This window comes from Hyperolius riggenbachi, chromosome 5 (assembly GCF_040937935.1).
Source record: "Hyperolius riggenbachi isolate aHypRig1 chromosome 5, aHypRig1.pri, whole genome shotgun sequence".
Classification (NCBI taxonomy): domain Eukaryota; kingdom Metazoa; phylum Chordata; class Amphibia; order Anura; family Hyperoliidae; genus Hyperolius; species Hyperolius riggenbachi.
This window is the reverse complement of record NC_090650.1, coordinates 433,190,495-433,210,559: the sequence shown is the minus strand read 5'-3', so window position 1 is coordinate 433,210,559 and position 20,065 is coordinate 433,190,495. Positions and strand designations below refer to the sequence as shown.

At 44.5% G+C, this 20,065-nt stretch overlaps 1 protein-coding gene across 2 annotated transcripts in view; it reads right to left on the bottom strand.

The window, feature by feature from the left end:
* The window catches only part of DENND3 (DENN domain containing 3), a 142,188-nt gene that overhangs the window by 97,346 nt on the left and 24,777 nt on the right, over positions 1–20,065 (bottom strand). The gene's annotated exons all lie outside the window — the stretch shown is intronic.

Sequence of the window (20,065 nt, the reverse complement as noted above, 5' to 3'; positions counted from 1 at the left end):
TAGAAGGGTGTCAGAGTTGCAGGCTTTGGGGCATTCAGAGCCTTACTTGATCTTTTATGAGGATAGACTAGTACTCCATCCCGTCCAAGCTTTTTTGCCAAAAGTAACGTCAGTTTTTCATCTTAATCAGGAATGGACACTACCAAGTTTCAGATTACAGGATGATGTCTCAAAACTGCATCCATTGGACATTCCTTCTACAGTCAAGGCTTATTTAGAAGCAACTAACTCGATTCGAGACTCAGATAGATTGTTTGTAATTCCTAACGGTTATAGGAAAGGAAAACCCGCTACTACAAGAACCATAGCGAGGTGGATTGTCACTCTAATCCAAAAGGCTTACAAAACCAATGGTCTTGAGCCTCCGCAGGAAATATTGGCCCATTCAACGAGAGGTCTGTCTTCCTCGTGGGCAACGTTAGGTAAGGTCGAGTTGACCACAGTATGCAGAGCAGCTAACTGGGCCTCTGGGCACACCTTTTTGAAACATTATAGTGTAGACCCTGCACTATTGTCTACTGTGGAATTTGGAAAGAAAGTTATTTCCTCCACTGTCAGCTCTGCAATATGATTTATGTAATGTTGACATTCTGTTAATTAAATTTTGTTGTTGTTATTGCATCTCCCACCCTTGTTATTGTCTAGTTATTGGCCCATTAGTATGCTGACATGGAGACACCAGGGAATTAGGAAAATTGAATACTCACCTTACAGGTAATTTTCCTTTCCTGGTGCTCTCCATGTCAGCATACGTTCCCACCCTATACTGTCGGCTCGTACTTGTTAACTAGAATGGCAGTATGGGGGAGGGATAGTCTTTTAACATCTTTGGACATCCTACTGGGGCAAAGGAGGCGGGTCTTTGCCCATTAGTATGCTGACATGGAGAGCACCAGGAAAGGAAAATTACCTGTAAGGTGAGTATTCAATTTTCCTAAATCTATAATATATTCCTCCTCTTCCATTTATTTCCCTGCTTAGCTGCTTATCTAAAACACCCTCTGATTACTTGTGTTTACAAGCAAGGCTGGGGTGACTCAGTGATTGGAGGATAAGACAGTGAAGTTGCTACTATACACCTCAGTGGGAGTGTCTGAAGACTCTGGGAGGAGGGCAGCTAATGAATACACAATGAGCAAGAGAAGGGAGGGGGGGAAACAAGAGTCAGGGAGGATATGATGTCAGCATTAGCTTGGCAAGATGGCCACTGCCTAGAAACAAATGTTTTTTTACTAGAGAAATAGACCTGCAAAGTTCCACGACTTTGCAGATCGCAAATTGCCCTACCCGAGGGAAGCAGAGCATTGCGCTGTAGCTCTGCCTCTCCGCAATCAATCTCCGCCTCCTCCCCGCCCCTCTCGGTGAAAGAAGACTGAGAGGGGCGGGGAGAGGCGGAGATCCGCTGGAGGCTGATGCGAGTAGAGGCAGAGCTACAGCACAAAGCTCTGCCTCTACCAAGAAATAGGATTTGCAGAGCCCAGGAACTTTGCTGGGCTTTTTCTCTAGTAAAAAAACAATCGTTTTGCAGTTGGGATTGTGGCGATTCCACTTAGGATATAATGCTGAACAAGATTAAATTAAAAGAAAACAGGAAAGAAATCAGACTTCAGAGTCTCTTTAAGGGTTAATGTCTGCAGCACTTTACTGAAGACATATTGTAAGGAGGGGAATTCGCTGCTTCATTTTAGCCGCCATCTGCCAGGCGGAGATAAGAGCCTCTCTGTACATCTAATTACACACACAAGTCATCCAGTGCCGGATCCTGCCCTCTGTGTAAACATGTGACTCTCCTGCATGCCTGTAAATGTGAGGAGATGAGGCAGCAGAGAGGACTGTGGGCAATATGACAGGTGTCAGCGTGTGAGAACACAGGAGACACTGGCCTCAGCTGAACAATGCACAATGTCACACTGCCCTCGTTACATTACAGGATGTCCAGCAACCTGAGGAACCTAATCCTACCATAGTCATAGTGTAATGTCCTCCCATATTATTATTATTATGGATTTATATAGCACTGACATCTCCTGCATGTCATGTCATGTCATGTCACTGACTGTCCTCAGAGGAGATCACAATCTAATCCTACCATAGTCATAGTCTAATGTCCTACCATATTATTATTATGTATTTATATAGAACTGACATCTCCTGCAGCACATTACAGAGTACATAGTCATGTCACTGACTGTCCTCAGAGGAGATCACAATCTAATCCTACCATAGTCATAGTCTAATGTCCTACCATATTATTATTATGTATTTATATAGCACTGTCATCCTCTGCATCACTTTACAGAGTACATAGTCATGTCACTGACTGTCCTCAGAGGAGCTCACAGTCTAATCTTACCATAGTCATAGTCTAATGTCCTACCATATTATTACTATGTATTTATATAGCACTGACATCTTCTGCAGCACATTACAGAGTACATAGCAATGTCACTGACTGTCCTCGGAGGAGCTCACAGTCTAATCCCTACCATAGTTATAGTCTAATGTCCTACCATATTATTATTATTATTCGCCAGCTACCAAATAGGCCGATATTGGGGTAGCCACACCATTTGCAGACTTTAGAAAAACACACCATGGAGGCTTTGCCAAGGAGGGGGGTGGAGTTTCTGACAATGATGAATTACAGGGCGAGCGGGTGAGTAATACATCTACTGGCCACCGATCCGTGCAGCAATAATAGAGAGCCTTACATTGCAGGCTCTGCTGTATTTTTCACCAATGGTCCTCTGTAAGGAAAACCATGCAAATACATGGAGAACATGCAAACTCCATGCAGGTAGAGTCCATGCTCATATTCAGACCTGGGACCCCAGCACTGGATGCCAACAATCTTAGCCACTGTTGTGATGTGTCCTCCAGCCACAAGCCAACCTCGCCATTGCTACATAACAGCAATCCTTTACTCACTACACTGGCTACCCATAAAAGGGAGAATCCTTTTCAAAATTGGTCTCTGAGGAAGCAAGCGCTCAACTTGCGAAACGGCTGTCAGGCCTGCTGCCTGGTGTTTGTGTCTGTCTTTGGAGGAGATGAAATAAATCGGTGAATCTTGCAACTCAACAGGTGCCCGGTTCCTTCTCTCCTTGGGTGTACTTTTCAAAATTGTCATGCTAACATTCAAATCCCTACACAACCTTGGCCCCGGATACAACTGCGTCACACTTCCCACAACCCCAGATCAACAGGACCCAATAACATGACCACCCCCACAGGGCTGTGGAGTCGGCACAAAAATCACCCGACTCCAACTCAGACTCCTCAGTTTATGAAACCATCAACTCCGACTCTAGGTACCCAAAATGGCTCAGACTCCTCGACTCCTTAGTCTGATACTTACCAGGGCTGTGGATTTGGTACAAAAATAATCCGACTCCCGACAGCCCTGCACCCCCAGAGCCCATCTAAAAACATTTGGAGCCAGAACTTTCTGTCATGCTGCCCCTACCCTGTGGAATGCCTTGGCAAACTTAATCCAGCCACTCCAATCCTGGACTCATTCAAATCAAAACTGAAAGGCCACCTGTTTAGTCTGGCGTTTACATTTACAAACATTTTTCCACTGCAACATCACTATGTACTGATCTGAGACAAGCGCTTTACAAACGTTTTGTTGTTGTACAGGTTATTCAAACTACTGAGAGATACACTTTACATTCACGTATTACAAGTAAGGGCTCGTTTCCACTACTGCAGAATACATAGCGTTTCCACGCGAGTCGAATGGGGAAACCCTGCTTATTCCATCAATAGGCTTGCCGTACGAATCGTATGCTGATGCAATCCAGGTGATGTGCTGCTGTTCACCGCACACATCCGAATCCCTATAGCCCAGGGGTGTCAAACACAAATACAAAGTGGGCCGAAATTGAACACAGGGACCAAGTAGCGGGCTAACCTCAATGACTAGTGGCCACCTTTCTTCCTTTATAAAGTTCCCTGGTGTCTAATGGCTCCCCTCCAATGCCTGTACAGTTCCATGGTGTCTAGAGGTTCTTCTCCCTCCCCTATACAGATCCCTGGTGTCTAGTGCCCCCCACCCTCCTCTATATAGTCCCCGAGTGTTTAGTGCTTTCCCCCTACGTCCCCATATGGCTTCTCTGGTGATCTAGGGCTTCATCTCCAATATAGCTTCCCTGGTGGTCTAGAGGGGCCAAACATAATGCAAAGTGGGGAAACCACTTGGGGGCCAGAATGGCTCTGAGGGCCAGATTTGCCCCGCGGGCCAGAGTTTGACATGTATGCTTTAGCCGTTCATGGCACACTTATAGGATTCAGCTGCAGCTTCGCAAACAGCACGAGTGTTGCGTCCGATTGGATGAGAGATGCAGCACCTCAGTGGGTATATAGGCCCAAGTGCCTCTCTCTGTGTACCAGCTTCATGTAATTCCCTGCACAATGGCACTTGGACAGTTCTGTACGGTGAGCCAATGAGTGCATTGTGATTATAATGCACAGCACAGTTAAAGAGACACTGAAGCGAAAAAAAATATATGATATAATGAATTGGTTGTGTACTATGAATAATTACTAGAAGATTAGCAGCAAAGAAAATATTCTCATACTTTTATTTTCAGGTATATAGTGTTTTTTCTAACATTGCATCATTCTCTAATATGTGCAGATTACACAACACTCAGCATTCAAAATGATTCTTTCAGAGCAGCCTGTGAACTAATGACCTCTCCTCTGGCAGAGAAAAAGTAAATAGTCCAGGAACAGTTGAGATAATAAAAGTCAGATAACAGCCCTCTCCACGACTAACTAATGCTGGATACACACGGTGCGTTCGCGCACTTGATTTTCCCGTCGATTCGTTTATTTCCAACATGTCCGATTTGGATTTCGATGGATCGTTAGGTCGATTCGCATGCAAAGTATGCCTGAATCGACCTAACGATCCATCGAAATCCAAATCGGACATGTTGGAAATAAACAAATCGACGGGAAAATCGAGTGCGCGAACGCACCGTGTGTATCCAGCATTAGTCGCAGAGCTTAATGGCTTGTTTGCATAGAGATAACAACTGGAGTTTCTCAACTCTTCCTGTACTGGAAACAATTACACTGATGTATCTGATATTAATGTTTTATTTCTTAGCAGTGCTACACATACAAATCATAATATCATCATTTTTTTTCGCTTCAGTGTCTCTTTAAAGGATACCACAACTGAAACTAAGTTTGCGAATCATGTGACGCTTTGTAATGGAGCGCACACGCAGCCCAGGGGATGCAGAGGAATCAGAGTGCTTCTGAGCCGATCGTTATGCACCGGCCAGAAGTGAAGAGGGGATGACATACTGCGCGCACAGGGCGCAGTATGTCCGGGTGGGGGCTCAAGAGAGTCGCCGGGCACCGGGAGGTATATTAGAAGAGCGGAGGCAGACGGAGGGGGGCAGGAGGAGCTGAAGGTATTTACTTGGACTCCCCCACACACTGCCGCAAACTTAGTTTCAGTTGTGGTATCCTTTAAAGCGGACCCAAACCAAACATTTTTTTAATTCAAAATATATAGTTGCACCACTCTGACACATACAAAGATAAATAAACACTCCTTCAAGCCTATGAGCATTTCAGTGCATGCTTTTCACCCTTCTCTTTTCATAGCTAGGGTTATACAGGTGGCAGCCATTAGCAATTCCTCCTTTGCAGGACACCACCTACTCCACCAGTTTGCCGGATTCTGTCCCAGCAATATGAAAGGAAGGGAGGGGTTCCTCCAATAAATGTAAAATATTTTATAAAAAAAAAGGCTGCCATTTATTATTATAATTTAGAAAATAGATTTTATTTCTGAAATCTTGTATCGGAGGCAGAGCTTCACATGCAATGTACTGCTGAGGGCGCTTGTGGGTCTCCAGGGATTTTTGCATTCGTTCATGTTTCCGTTTTCATTTGAGTTGCAGGAGAAAATCCACCAGCATTTAGTACGGTTCAGAGCCAGTCCTTTAACCTGCCTGAAGAAGGAACTTAAAGTTTTGAAAGCTTGCAAGAAATCTTGTAGAGTCATTAAAGGACAACTGTAACAAGGCTGCCATATTTATTTCCTTTTAAGCAATACTAGTTGCCCAGCTATCATGCTCATTCTCTGCCTCTAATACTTTTAGCCATAGACCCTGAACAAGCATGCAGCAGATCAGGCGTTTCTGACATTATTGTAAGATCTGACAAGATTAGCTGCATGCTTGTTTCTGGTGTTATTCAGACACTACTGCAGCCAAATAGATCAGCAAGGCTGCCAGGCAACTGGTATATTGCTTAAAAGGAAATAAATATGGCAGCCTCTATATTCTTTTCACTTCAGTTGTACTTTAAAGAGGCCCATACACTGGTCGATTTCAGCCATTGATCGATGGATCAACTCTAGAATCGATCAGAAATCGATTCTTTCAAATTCCCAAATCGATTTATTTGCAGCCGATTTCGATCGATTTGATCTGACAGGATGGAAGATCTAGGTCAGTCTGCTGCTGCACAGCAGATCGATGGCCCATGGAGTTGCATTGGATCTAATGGTGCAGTAATGCCTTTAGATCGATTTCCAATAGATTTCATTCTGAAATCTGTTGGAAATCTGTTCCTAGTGTGCGGCACACATCAGATCGATTCCTGTCAGATTCGACTTGACAGGCATCTGACAGAAATCTATCTGATGGGCGAATCTGCTGCAAATCTATAAGTGTATGGCCACCTTAAAAAGGTACTACCTAAACAAGTTTTGTTGTTTTAGCTTCTGATTTTCTCCATGAGTAGAGATGATCACAGACATGCAAATTCTTCTGAGTTGATGCAAATTCATGCACATTTTATGCAAATACATGCAGTTTGAAAAATTGGCCAATCAATTTAAATCCGGGTTGAAATTGATTGGTCCTTTTTCAAGCTGCAAATAATTTGCATAACTTCAGAAGTATTTACATCTCATTGATCATCCCTATCCATAACTAACACCGGACCACATACAACTGGCTTTCTGGATGCCTCCAGTGTCTAAAAATCAATTTTTTTTTTAACGATATGCGTCAAAATGCGCGCGCACACCAGGGCTGTGGAGTCGGAGTCGTGGAGTCGGGCAATTTTGGGTGCCTGGAGTCGGAGTCGGGAAAAAATGCACCGACTCCGACTCCTAATGAATTTGTAACTGTAATTAAACTAGAAAATATGATAAAATGTTCTATTTCTCAGATAATAGTCATTAAAAATAATGTATATATACACTATATATACAGTAATAGCTGTGCTTAGTCCACAAAAATGAAATAAACCAATCAAAATTAGTTACTTGTGCTGCTTCAATAAAGCAGTCCCCGTATTTTTAAGGTCAGATATACATATCTGATTGTGACTGTATATATGATGTGTACACAGGAATTTCTTATATATACACTAAACAACATCTATGCTGTAAGAATAAAGCCTGATGTGTAGCTTTGTCACTAATAGAGATGGTCAACGAGATGGAAATAATTCTGCATTGATGCTGATTTATGCAAATGTATGCACTCCCTTTGCTGATATCAAATAATTTGATATGTTGTTAAAATTTGGTTTGGTGACTACAAATTAAAGGGTAACTGAGACGGATGAAAAGTAAAGTTTTATACATACCTGGGGCTTCCTCCAGCCCCCTTCAGGCGAATCAGTCCCTCGCTGTCCTCCACCTCCCGGATCTTCTGCTATGAGTCCTGGTAATTCAGCCAGTCAGCGCTGTCCGGCCGCATGCCGCTCCCACAGCCAGGAACATTCTGCACCTGCGCAATAGTGCTGCACAGGTGTAGTATGCTCCTGGCGGCGGAGTGTGTGCATGTGCACTACGCCCGACTGGCTCAAGTACCTGGACTCATAGCAGAAGATCCAGGTGGTGGAGGAGGACAACAAGGGACTGATTATCCTGAAGGCGGCTGGAGGAAGCCCCAGGTATGTATAAAACTTTAATTTCATCTGTCTCAGGTTTACTTTGCTACACAGTAGTACTATACTCTACATATGCACTCCCCACAGAGCTGCAGGGAATCCACTGAGAATGCTGTGCGCATTGAACACAGAGGTGTTGTCTGTTTACAATCTCCTCATGCACATCATTCTTACATGTACCTACACTTACATTGCCTAGGGCCTGATAGATGTTCTTTGTTCCGGTTTGTACCTTTTACAAATAGTCTTACCAAGGACTAGTTTTAGTCTAAAGGGAATAAATATAGTAGTCTACATATCCTTCTCACTTCAGTGGTCTTGTAAAATTCCTAAGCGTTGGCAGTTAAGAGACGAATTTCATGTTACATACTTTTAATCAACAAAATTGTAATATGCAAATTAGAGGAGTCGGAGTCGAGGAGTCGGAGTCGGTGGAATCCTAAACTGAGGAGTCGGAGTCGGTGAATTTTTGGACCGACTCCACAGCCCTGGCGCACACACACACACACACACAGCGCTACTAAACACGCACGCACACACACACAGCTACTAAACACACACACACACACAGCTACTAAACACACACACAGCTACTAAACACACACACACAGCTACTAAACACAAACAGCTACTAAACACACACACACAGCTACTAAACACAAACAGCTACTAAACACACACACACACACACACACAGCTACTAAACACACACACACACACACACACACACACACACACACACAGCTACTAAACACACACACACACACACACACACACACACAGCTACTAAACACACACACACACACACACACACACAGCTACTAAACACACACACACACACACACACACACACACACACACAGCTACTAAACACACACACACACACACACACACACACACACACACACACACAGCTACTAAACACACACACACACACACAGCTACTAAACACACACACACACACACACACACACACAGCTACTAAACACACACACAGACACACACACACACACACACTTTAAACATGTACAACAAAAACAAAACTATTCGAGCAAAACATTTGTTTTTTTTTCCACAGCCCAAGTGTGCCCAGTCTACATCAGCTGTGCTCTTTGCTCAGGCACTGACGGGGTGCGCTCGACACATGGCTACCAGAGTGATGTCACAAGGCATGCGGATAATAGTTATAATACCCCTCTCTGTGCAGCACTGAAATGCCAGTAGATGGTGCAGATATTTCACAACAGGCCACAAGGATAGATATCTTCAGCAAATTAAGGGGACCAGAGCCACAACAGGAAGTGGAACGGTTCAGCGACTCACGTAGGAGGAAAGCAAGCCCGGTTGGTTCATTTCATCAGGTAGGACTTACAAACACAGGTTGGTGTTGAGGAAACTCAGTAAAAAAATAAATAAATAAAATGAAATTCCAAGCTTGTGCAAAAACCAACCCATGATGTGAGTTATTTTCAGCTTACACTGAACACATAGCTGGAAGGCAACAGCGTAAACAAGTGAAAATCCAAATCTGTGAGAAGCAACGAGTTTCCTCATTGCACAGATTCCAGCGCACTGACAGGCCGGCGTCTGCAAAGCTGACCTTCTACCTGCAAATCTGAGAGAACTGTGAGGAGACATGAGAAGAACGAGGGCTGTGGGCCGCTACATCGCTTTTAGCCGCCAAGGGCCCGTTCACACTTGTAATCGCAGAACGCCGGCGTTTTGCGGGAGTGATTTTCCCGCGATTAGCGCTGAAAAAAATCACTGGACACTGCGGCGGTTTTGGAGCGATCGCGATTAGCGTACTCTGCACACTAATCACGATCACTAATCGCGGAATGCTCGCCGCCGGCAAACCGCTGCATGCAGCGCGGTTGCGGTTATCGCTAACTACAACCGCGGCAGTGGGAACACTCAGATGGCTACAATGTGTAGCGGCTTTGACAAAACCGCTAGCGGTTTGCCCTGAGCGGGAATCGCACGATTCCCGCTCAGGTGAGAACGGGCCCTAATAAAAGTCAATTGCCCGCAAGCCCACAGGAGCGATTGCGGTTAGGGAAATATGCAATCGTGCGTCCTGCAGAATTTCAGGAGTCATTGCATTCTAGAACAAAGTATAGGAACGCCACAAAATCCATTTCGAATTGCTGTTTAAAAGCAATTTTGTGGCGATTTTCGGGGGAATGTGTTTTGAATAAAGTTTTACTTACATGACAGGTCCGTGCACTGAATTCTGGCATGTAGCTCCGCCCCTTCCACAGAAGCAAGGGGGCAGGGCAATGCTTAAGAAGGCGGCGCCCCCTGCATGTAGGTAAAACTTTATTTAAAGTACAGAATGCGAATTGCGAGCGATGTACAGTCCCACGTACATCGTGTGCAAACACTGGCAAATCATGCCCTAAAAATGCTGCGCAAAGTTCTTGCCCTGTAGCAGGCTCCAAGCCTTAGGGTGGTTTCTCATTCAGGCGGAGCTGTATTTTTATCACGCCCCATCGCAGCCCAATGAAAGTCTATGTGGCAGTTCATACCGATGCGGTGGAGTGCGATACCATGGAAGCGACTTTTCGCCACATTCCCGACGCAAGGATAGATCTACGTTACCATACCGTTCTGCGGCAACCTGTAGCGGAAGGGAAGTCATGTAAGCCTATGATGACACAGGGTGTTTAAAAAATTGTCAGCAGTGGTGTTGCAGAACGCATGCACAGAAGTGTCATTTTACAAACCGCTTCCGTGCACTTCCGTATATCCGAAACCGGAAGTGAGCGCAAGTGAGCATCACTTCCTGTTTGGCTGTCAGCCAGAAGGGGATTACCATGTATTAAAGCGGTAATCCCCTAAGGCCTGTTTTGGGGTGTGTGCCCCCCCCCCCCAGCCGCACCGCTGCCGCCAATACCTAGTGTGAAACTGACCTTAGGGTCCTTACACTAGATCATTTAACTGAAAGGACAACTGATGTGCAGTGTCCATGTCTCCCAACGCCTCTTTCACACTATACGCTGAAAAACTGAAGCTTTTTCACAATGCACTGCTATGGAGAAAAAAAAACCGCACTAAAACGCAGGCCCTTAGGGAGGGCTCACGCTAGTCTGCATGGAAACCGCACCTTTTTGCATACAAATTTTCCAACACAATGTGCGATACATTACAGAAACCAGTGAAGGGTCACCAGCTTTAAAGAGGAACCCCAGTGAAAATAATGTAATAAAAAAAGTGCTTCATTTTTACAATAATTATGAATAAATGATTTAGTCGGTGGTTTCTCGTAAAATCTTTCCTCTCCCTGATTTACATTGTGACATTTATCGCATGGTGACATTTTTACTGCTGGCAGGTAATGTCACTGGAAGGAGAAGCTGCTTGCTTTTTTGGCAGTTGGCAACAGCTGTAAACAGCTATTCCCCACAATGCAACAAGGTTCACAGACAGGAAGCTGCCAGGACCATGGTCCTCACAGTTTCCTGCGGGAGGGGTTTCACCACAATATCAGCAATACAGAACCCCTGATGATCCGTTTGAGAAAAGGTAAAGATTTCTCATGGGAAAGGGGGTATCAGCTACTGATTGGGATGAAGTTCTATTCTTGATTACGGTTTCTCTTTAAGCATCGCCACTGCTGCACAGCGAGGAAATGCCAGCAGCTCTGGCAGGTAGGAATTATCCGGTAAGGCAGCATCAGACACAGTGACTAACAGGTGACCGAGTGACTCATCAGCCTCTCCGGAGCACTGTGCCAGAATTTCCACCTCACACATCCTTATTCTGTGCAGTCACATGCCCGGCCAGTCACCCACAAGATGCAGGAGGTTTACTGAAGGGTTATACAGCTTCTAGTCAGCTGACCGCAGGCATGCATGTTCTGTCACTTCACACAGCGGTTCTGGAGGTGTGATTAGCTTACAGGGACAACAAAGGATGATTTGCATATTCAGCAGTGGTGCATTGTGGGAGACATCATATGCTCACTCCAACCTGAATTATCACACATTCCGTTTTTAGAAGGTAAACTTCTGTTTTTCATAGCATTGTAGTAACACGGTTTTTGGTCCTTTTTATCCCCTTACACACTCCTGGGAGTTCTGGTTCACCATGGGCTTTCTTGGTAATCTGTAACTCGCGTCAAATGCAAAAGCAATACAGTCACATGACAGGGAGTAGAGAATCTATGGGGTGCGGAGCAATAGGTGGGGTCAGTGAGGAGGTTTACTGAGGGGTTTTACAACTTCTAGTCAGCTGACCGCAGGTATATAGGCTGTGTCAAGCGACACACAAACAGTCACATGACAGGAAGCAGATAATCTCCGGGGTCCAGAGCGATAGGAGAGGTCAGGGCAAGTGTCCTCGTGGAGAGACAAGAAAAACGATATGCAGATTTTTTTATGTTTTCTTAAAAGTGGAACTAAACTCAAAACTTCCTCTCTGCGCTAAAAGATTAGGCACAGCCTGATAACCTTTTTGGAAATAAATTGCTTCAATACAATTTATAGAAACCTTTAAAAAAATGTGAAGTTTTAACAGTTTTACCTTGCAGGGAGCACTGAAAGCGCTAAGCCCCAGTGTTCGCTCTATGGGGAGAGCTGCCTAGGCAGAAGTTGTCACAGACCGCTAGGCCGGTCTGCGGATGGGGTAAATCGATCAGCGTCAGAAATCCTCTTACACGGTCATTTGTTCATCACGAAGGGTAACCCGCGTTCGCAATTTGATGAACTGACTCGCGAAGGGAGCGTTCTGATACCAACCGAATCACTCCACACACATATAATTCAAAGATCTGCCACCAAGCGAGTTACACAGCCCGCTACTGTAATTTTTCTAGGACTTGGAGAACACTTTAGTAACCCCTAGCAGTATGCAGGAACCTGGGTCAGATCGTTATATCTGGGCCGGATTCACGCATACGGGTTATAAAGGTGTACTTCTATTAAACACAGGGTAGGGAGTTCAGGAGAATAGGTACGATTGTGTATGTTCAGCAACAGGTCATAACCGCTAAACGATTTTTAAACGTTTAATAACACAAATGCATTACATACAGTTATATACACCTATTAACATATAAAACACAAAGCTTAAAAATAAAAGGAATAAAATCAGAAAGTTCTTACTTAGTTAGCTGAGCAGTCCATTTGAATCATGAAGAAAATAGTCCAGTTTAAAAGTAGGCATTCAGTTTAAAAGTCCTTTGTACACTGCAGGCGCTGGCTCTCCTTAGCGCCGGCATAGACGTTCCTTAGTAGATGGAATTTGGAGAACTGGGAGGAGTTCCTTGCAAACGCTTTTTACTGACCAGAGTTTTGGGGCGGTCACTACCTGGAAAGTAGGTGTGTTTGAGGCAGGGTTACCTCCTGGCAGGCAGGTTGCCACCCACAGACTCAGAGCAAGGAATGTACCAATTTATTAATAATTTGTGTGACTCGGCCCAGGAGTGGCGTATCGCAAATCCGAGACTATATTCGTAAACTGCTCGTGACCCTCTATTAAAACGAGGCTATGTATGCCTAGTCTGTCGCATTCGCTCTACGCAGGCCGGATAAAGTGGTTTCTACATGGATCCCTGATAGCTAGAAAATTATACTTCAGGTGAGTGATAGAACTGATTTCTGGCTATCAGGAAATGTGATTTTGGTCTTGCTGTGCCAAACCTATTTTGAATTATTAATAAAGTAAATGTTCCCATTGTGTGAAGCTATGAGCTTGGAGGGAAATTTGAAGTTCAACCAGTTTGAGCTGGTTTTCCTTTTGGGGAAAGATGAGCTATGTAACCAAATGGCTTCTCGGCAGGGAAGCTAGCCACGTGTGACTTTCTCTCCTGACACAGGATGTGGGGGGAAGGTTACTGTACTCAGTAAGAGAGAGGGAAATTGACATCTATTGTGCATTTACCCAAGACTGACAGGAACTGTGCACGACCATGCGAAAGTCGATGGCGCTAGCGCACGACTTTTCCGTAATGTTCGTCACAGAAGTCCTGCAGTCTATTCACAGTTGCTGATAAGAACTAAATTAGACACTTTGATCTGGCTAAACAAATACAGAACAGTGCATTTCTTCAGCAGCTTTATGTGGAATAGAGACTTCATTGCGTGCTGTGCTAGAGGTCGGGTCCACTTTAAAGAGAAACCGTGACCAAGAATTGAACCTCATCCCAATCAGTAGCTGATATCCCTTTTACGTGAAAAATCTATTCCTTTTCACAAATGGATCATCAGGAAACTCTGTATGGCTGATATTGTGGTGAAACCCCTCCCACAGGAGACTGTGAGGACCATTTTCCTGACAGTTTCCTGTCTGTGAACCTTGTTGCATTATGGGAAATAGCTATTTACAGCTGTTTCCAACTGCCAAAAAAGCAAGCAGAAGGTACTTCCATTGACATTACCTGCCAGCAGTAAAATGTATGTCAGAATGTAAATCAGGGAGAGGAAAGATTTTACAATGGGCAAGCACGGACTAAATCATTCATACATAATTATTGTGAAAATGAAGCACTTTTTTTTTTATTACAAAATTTTCCCTGGAGTTCCTCTTTAAGTTTATGGCTGTACAGCTACACCCAACTGTAAGAAGCATCAAGCAATGAAAAGCAAAAGGCCTCATTCACCACCGTCAAGATGCTCGGCGAAAAGTCTTTATCCCACATATAGTTGCTAAAAGAAAATTCACTCCTCTGTTTCTTTAGGCAGATAATCCTGTCTAATTATTTCTTATCAGAGCACAGTCCTCAGGAGCTCTGCCTAGGTGGCTCTCCATACAGCAAACACTGAGGCTTAACCCTTTCAGTGCTCTATGCAAAATGAAAACCAAGTAAAACTTCTGTTTTTAGAATTTCCATAAATTGTAAGAAAGCAAACTTTTGTTTTCCATAGCATTTTAGTAAGGGGGCTTTTAGGACCATTGTAGCCCCTCACACACTCCAATGAGTTCTGGTTCACCATGAACTTGCTGGTTAGTCTGTACCTCTCGGATTTACAAGCCCTACTGCATAGAGCCAAATTAATCCATGCCATGCACTGATGAGGCTCAAACAATCCGAAACAGTCTGTATGCATGTTGGATTATTATCGCTCTGTACAAATTAATAAGATGACATCATTGCATTCCAGTGGTTCTGGAGGTGTGGCTAGCTTCCAGGGACAACAATGGATAATTTGCATATATTCAGCAGTGATGCACTGGGAGACATCTCAAGCTCACTCCAACCTGAATTATCGCAAATTCTTTCTGTTTTAAGTAAGTAAACTTTTGTTTTCCATAAATTGTAATGAAGACCCCCCCCCCCCCCCTTCCCTCTATAGGTTATCATGCTGTGGCTAATCTTTTTGGAGGAGAGAGACTCACACATGTGTTTGCTGACAAATTCACAGAAACACATTACGGTTTCCATTCATTATGATGAATGGAGTCGCAACTGCATCAGAGAGAATCGCATAGTGACGCAAGTGCCGTGCGTTGGGACAACCACCTGTGATGCATGCAGAGCGGAAGTGGGGAAGGGATCTGAGGGACTGCTGCAGACAGGCAATGTAGGCAGTCAGCACTATAGAAGGGCCGTTTTCCCTACATGCATTTTGCGATGCGTTCGCAATGTGATTGCGCTCTGATCACAATACGCTAGGTACACTTCAAACTAATGTAAACCGTACGGGGATGTTACCATTAGTGCGGCGCGTTTGCGATGTGATTTTTCTCGATCTCAATGGTTGGGCCTGCTGCATTTTTTTTATGCAATTTACCCACTATAAGTAAAGGTGTACAGGAAAACCACATAGCAATTGCCCGCTGTGTGATTTTTTCACGATTTGGCCATTCAAACTATCTTCCTGCCGTCAGAAATCGCAAGCGCATCACAAACGTCCCATATACCCGACGGATTGCGGCGGTATCCAGGGCTGTAGAGTCGGAATCGAGGAGTCAGAGCCATTTTGGGTACCCGTAGTCGGTGGTTTCATAAACTGGGGAGTCGGAGTTGGAGTCTACCAAATCCACAGCCCTGGTAAGTATTAGACTAAGGAGTTGGAGTCGAGAAGTCAGAGCCATTTTTGGTACCCGGAGTCGGTAGTTTCATAAACTGAGGAGTCGGATGATTTCTGTACCGAATACACAGCCCTGGCAGAATCACTGCAATGGAAAATGGGAGAAATGTGAACTCATAATACCGGATATTATAATCGGTCAGCGGAATTTCCTCCGGGGTCATTTCCTCTCGCTTCCTGTTGGGATTCTATCCAGAAAGTAAAAAGACGACTAACTTATTGAGATTCAGGTCCACATCCATCGCCGCTCCCCCGCCGCAGTGACCAGTAATCTCAATGAGATGCCACAGTACCTGCAGTGCAATGGGATTCCATGGGAGTGTCACAGAAAGCAGATCTTATTGTTAAAAGCGGATGCAAATCAGCATGTAATGTGAAAGACTGTGTGGATGTGCGACAGAGCGCAACACATCCTGGGCGAACGCACTTTAATCGTGTCGCTTTGCACCCGCTCAAGTAAGAACCAAGCCTTCCGCCTAGTCCACACCATGCAATTTCCTGTCTGATAGACGGGTCAAGTCAATCATTTCCAACAGGTCCGATCCCTCCCTTTAGCACCACTTCACTGCAAATGAAGAAACTGTCAATAGGACATTAATTTCAACTTAAAGAGGAACTCCAGCCTAAACAAAAATACTGTCATTAAGTTACATTAGTTAGGTTAATTAAAATAGGTAATATAATCTCTTACCCACCCTGTTTTAAAAGACTAGGCAAATGTTTGTGATTTTATGAGGGCAGCCATCTTTTTGGTTGAAAAGAGGTGACAGGGAGCATGAGACACAGTTCCAACTGTCCTATGTCCTGATCACCTTTCCCAGTTGCTAGGCAATGAGAACAACATCAGAAATCCCATCATGCTTTGCACATGGGGCGGAGCTTAGCTTCTGTGCAGCTAAAAATGAGGCTTTGATAAGTAAAACAAACTTCTGATGCTGTGAAACTGTAAAAGAAACATCAGGCCTTTTCAGTGCTGCTGAGTAGATTTTTAGTCTGGAGGTTCACTTTAACCAGCAGTTACACTTAATCTGACACATAGTTCAGCCATAATTCAGCTGCTGATTAAAGTCCACAAATAAAGATTAGTCAGCAGGGCGGTCTAATTATTAGAGAATTATAAAATGTATGCAAACGTCATACTGAAAGGGGGATTAATAGGAGTCAATTAGTTATTCTACTCTTCTACAGGCCAACTGTGACCAGATAATGTTCGGAGAGGAATCTGTTGGCCATATCGACCAGTGTAGGGGCACCTTTACAGTAGATAACTTTTTCCCCTGGTGTTTGCCCTCTAAACCTAGGTGTGCCTTATAGTCCGGAGCGTCTTATATGCCTAAAAATACTTAAATATGTTTAAAATGAGAACCTGACCAGCAAGGTTATATATCTGCTAGCATTCATTTAAACTAAAGCAAGCGGACAACTCCCAGTAAAGACTGAATGAAGGCGGTCTGATTTGCGAGGCGGGTACTCAAGACAAAGGGGTGTCCCAAGTGTGCAGAGAAGGAGTCATACAGGAAGTGTGCTTCCATGGAAGTATATAGGCTGCGTACGACGGGAGATGGGTGGGCCGGCCTGTCTGATTGTTGCTTTATTCCTGAGAAAGTACAGTCCCCAAACAGTGACAAGGAATGACCAGGAAAGCCCAGGCTGGTGGGAGGCTAAGATGGCAACAGCTGTTTCCAGTGTAGGCAATGCTTGCGCTTAGGGCCTGAGCCCACTGATTCAGTTGTATCCGCTCCTGTCTGCTTTTCAGCATCTCATAGGGCCTGAGCCCACTGACGCAGTTGTATCCCCTTCTGTCTGCTTTTCAGCATCTCATAGGGCCTGAGCCCACTGACGCAGTTGTGTCCGCTTTTTAGCATCTCATAGGGCCTGAGCCCACTGACGCAGTTGTGTCCGCTTTTCAGCATCTCATAGGGCCTGAGCCCACTGACGCAGTTGTATCCACTCCTGTCTGCTTTTCAGCATCTCAAAGAGCCTGAGCCCACTGACACAGTTGTATCCCCTTCTGTCTGCTTTTCAGCATCTCATAGGGCCTGAGCCCACTGACGCAGTTGTGTCCGCTTTTCAGCATCTCATAGGGCCTGAGCCCACTGACGCAGTTGTATCCACTCCTGTCTGCTTTTCAGCATCTCAAAGAGCCTGAGCCCACTGACACAGTTGTATCCCCTTCTGTCTGCTTTTCAGCATCTCATAGGGCCTGATGCCATTGACGCAGTTGTGTCCGCTTTTCAGCATCTCATAGGGCCTGAGCCCACTGACGCAGTTGTGTCCGCTTTTCAGCATCTCATAGGGCCTGAGCCCACTGACGCAGTTGTGTCCGCTTTTCAGCATCTCATAGGGCCTGAGCCCACTGACGCAGTTGTGTCCGCTTTTCAGCATCTCATAGGGCCTGAGCCCACTGACGCAGTTGAGTCCGCTTTTCAGCATCTAACATTGATGTGTAACTGAAAAGCGGATACAACTGCGTCAGTGGGATCAGGCCCTCAGAGATGGCAGTGACGCTGGGCTAACAGGGATGGACAGATAAACGTGCAAAAGACAATACAGTCAGATCGCAATGTGATGCACATATTACTGTATTGGTACAGTATTACCTAGTGGCACAATGATGCGGAATGACGCAATGATGAAAAACCTGCTGTGCGTTTTACCAGACAGTGTGCCCGATTACATTTGCAGTGAAGCATACTTTTACGTGCTTTATGCTTTACTGCAGGTGCTGCATCGCACTTGTAACGTGTTGTGATTTTTCCAACAATGTTGCGATCCTGTACTTCAGGATGCGCAACATGCATAATATGAATGTAGCTTTTCAGAGGCCCTGTAGGGACATATAGTAGAACGCAGTCAATTATTCAGGGTACCCATTTTTACCCTAACGTTCCCGGTTTCAGCATCAGAAACCCTAGCTATATATTGCTGAATATTGGTATACTGTATGTAGCCCCGCCCTCCCAGTGATGTCACAACCTAGGCTGTTTAGCTACATAGCATTCTGGGAGACGAGGTATATTTTCTACTGGGTTTGGAATTCTCAGAAAAACAATCCGCAGAGCAGTGTTGCTTGCGAATTTTCGCCCAAGTCATTTTCGCCTCCAAAATCCAGTTTTTGAATTCGGCGAATTTGCGCGAAAATCTTCAGAAATATTCGCGTGTTCAAAACGCTGTATGTGGACGCTTATGCGGGAAAATTTCGGCAAAAATACGCTGTATGCGGACGCTTATGCCCTTATGCGGAAACATTACAGCAATAATCCGCTAAACATGCGCATGGGTGAACCAATACATGCGTACATTCCACCTTCCAATGCGGAATTGTATACGTATAGAAGGGCAATATTTCTGCGCATGCGCAATGATCCGTATAGACGCAAGGCCCGCACGCGTAGTTGACTTCGCAATACACACGTCAACTACACGCAGCAGACGAAGCTTTGCATAGCGGTACTACGCTATGCGGAAATACGTACGCGATAAACTATGTATTTATCGCGAAAATAACAGGCATTAGGCAAAAATTACCGCGAAAATATTCGAACGAAAATTAGCATGTCGAAAATAAATTTGTGCTTTTTTTGGTGAAAATTCGGCGAAAAGAATAATTGCATTTTCGCTCATCACTGCCGCAGAGATCACCTGCCAGCAGTAAAGATTTCACCACCTGTGATGCATTTCAGAATGTAAATCAGGGAGAGGAAAGATTTTGCAATGGGCAAACACTGACAAAATCATTTATAAAGGAATGTTGTAAACAAAATAATAATAAACAATTCTAATCATGACGCTATTTTCACTACAGTTCCTTTCTAATATTTGTAAAAACTTTCCCTGCACAAAACACAAAAGAAGAAATAACCCAATTTGTATATTAAAACAAAGAACAGAAAACAGGGAGTCTCCAGAGATTTCCCCAGCATCAAATTCTATAAAGCCGCTTTATGTCGATCCTCATCTTCCTGGTAAGGACGGTACTTTCTCCAACCACACAACTCTACATAACAGAACTAAGTCTTTAATTATTCCCCATTTGGACATCCTCCCTAAAACACAAAGTCAGCAAAGTCACTTCATGTCACGGGCCACCTCCTCTT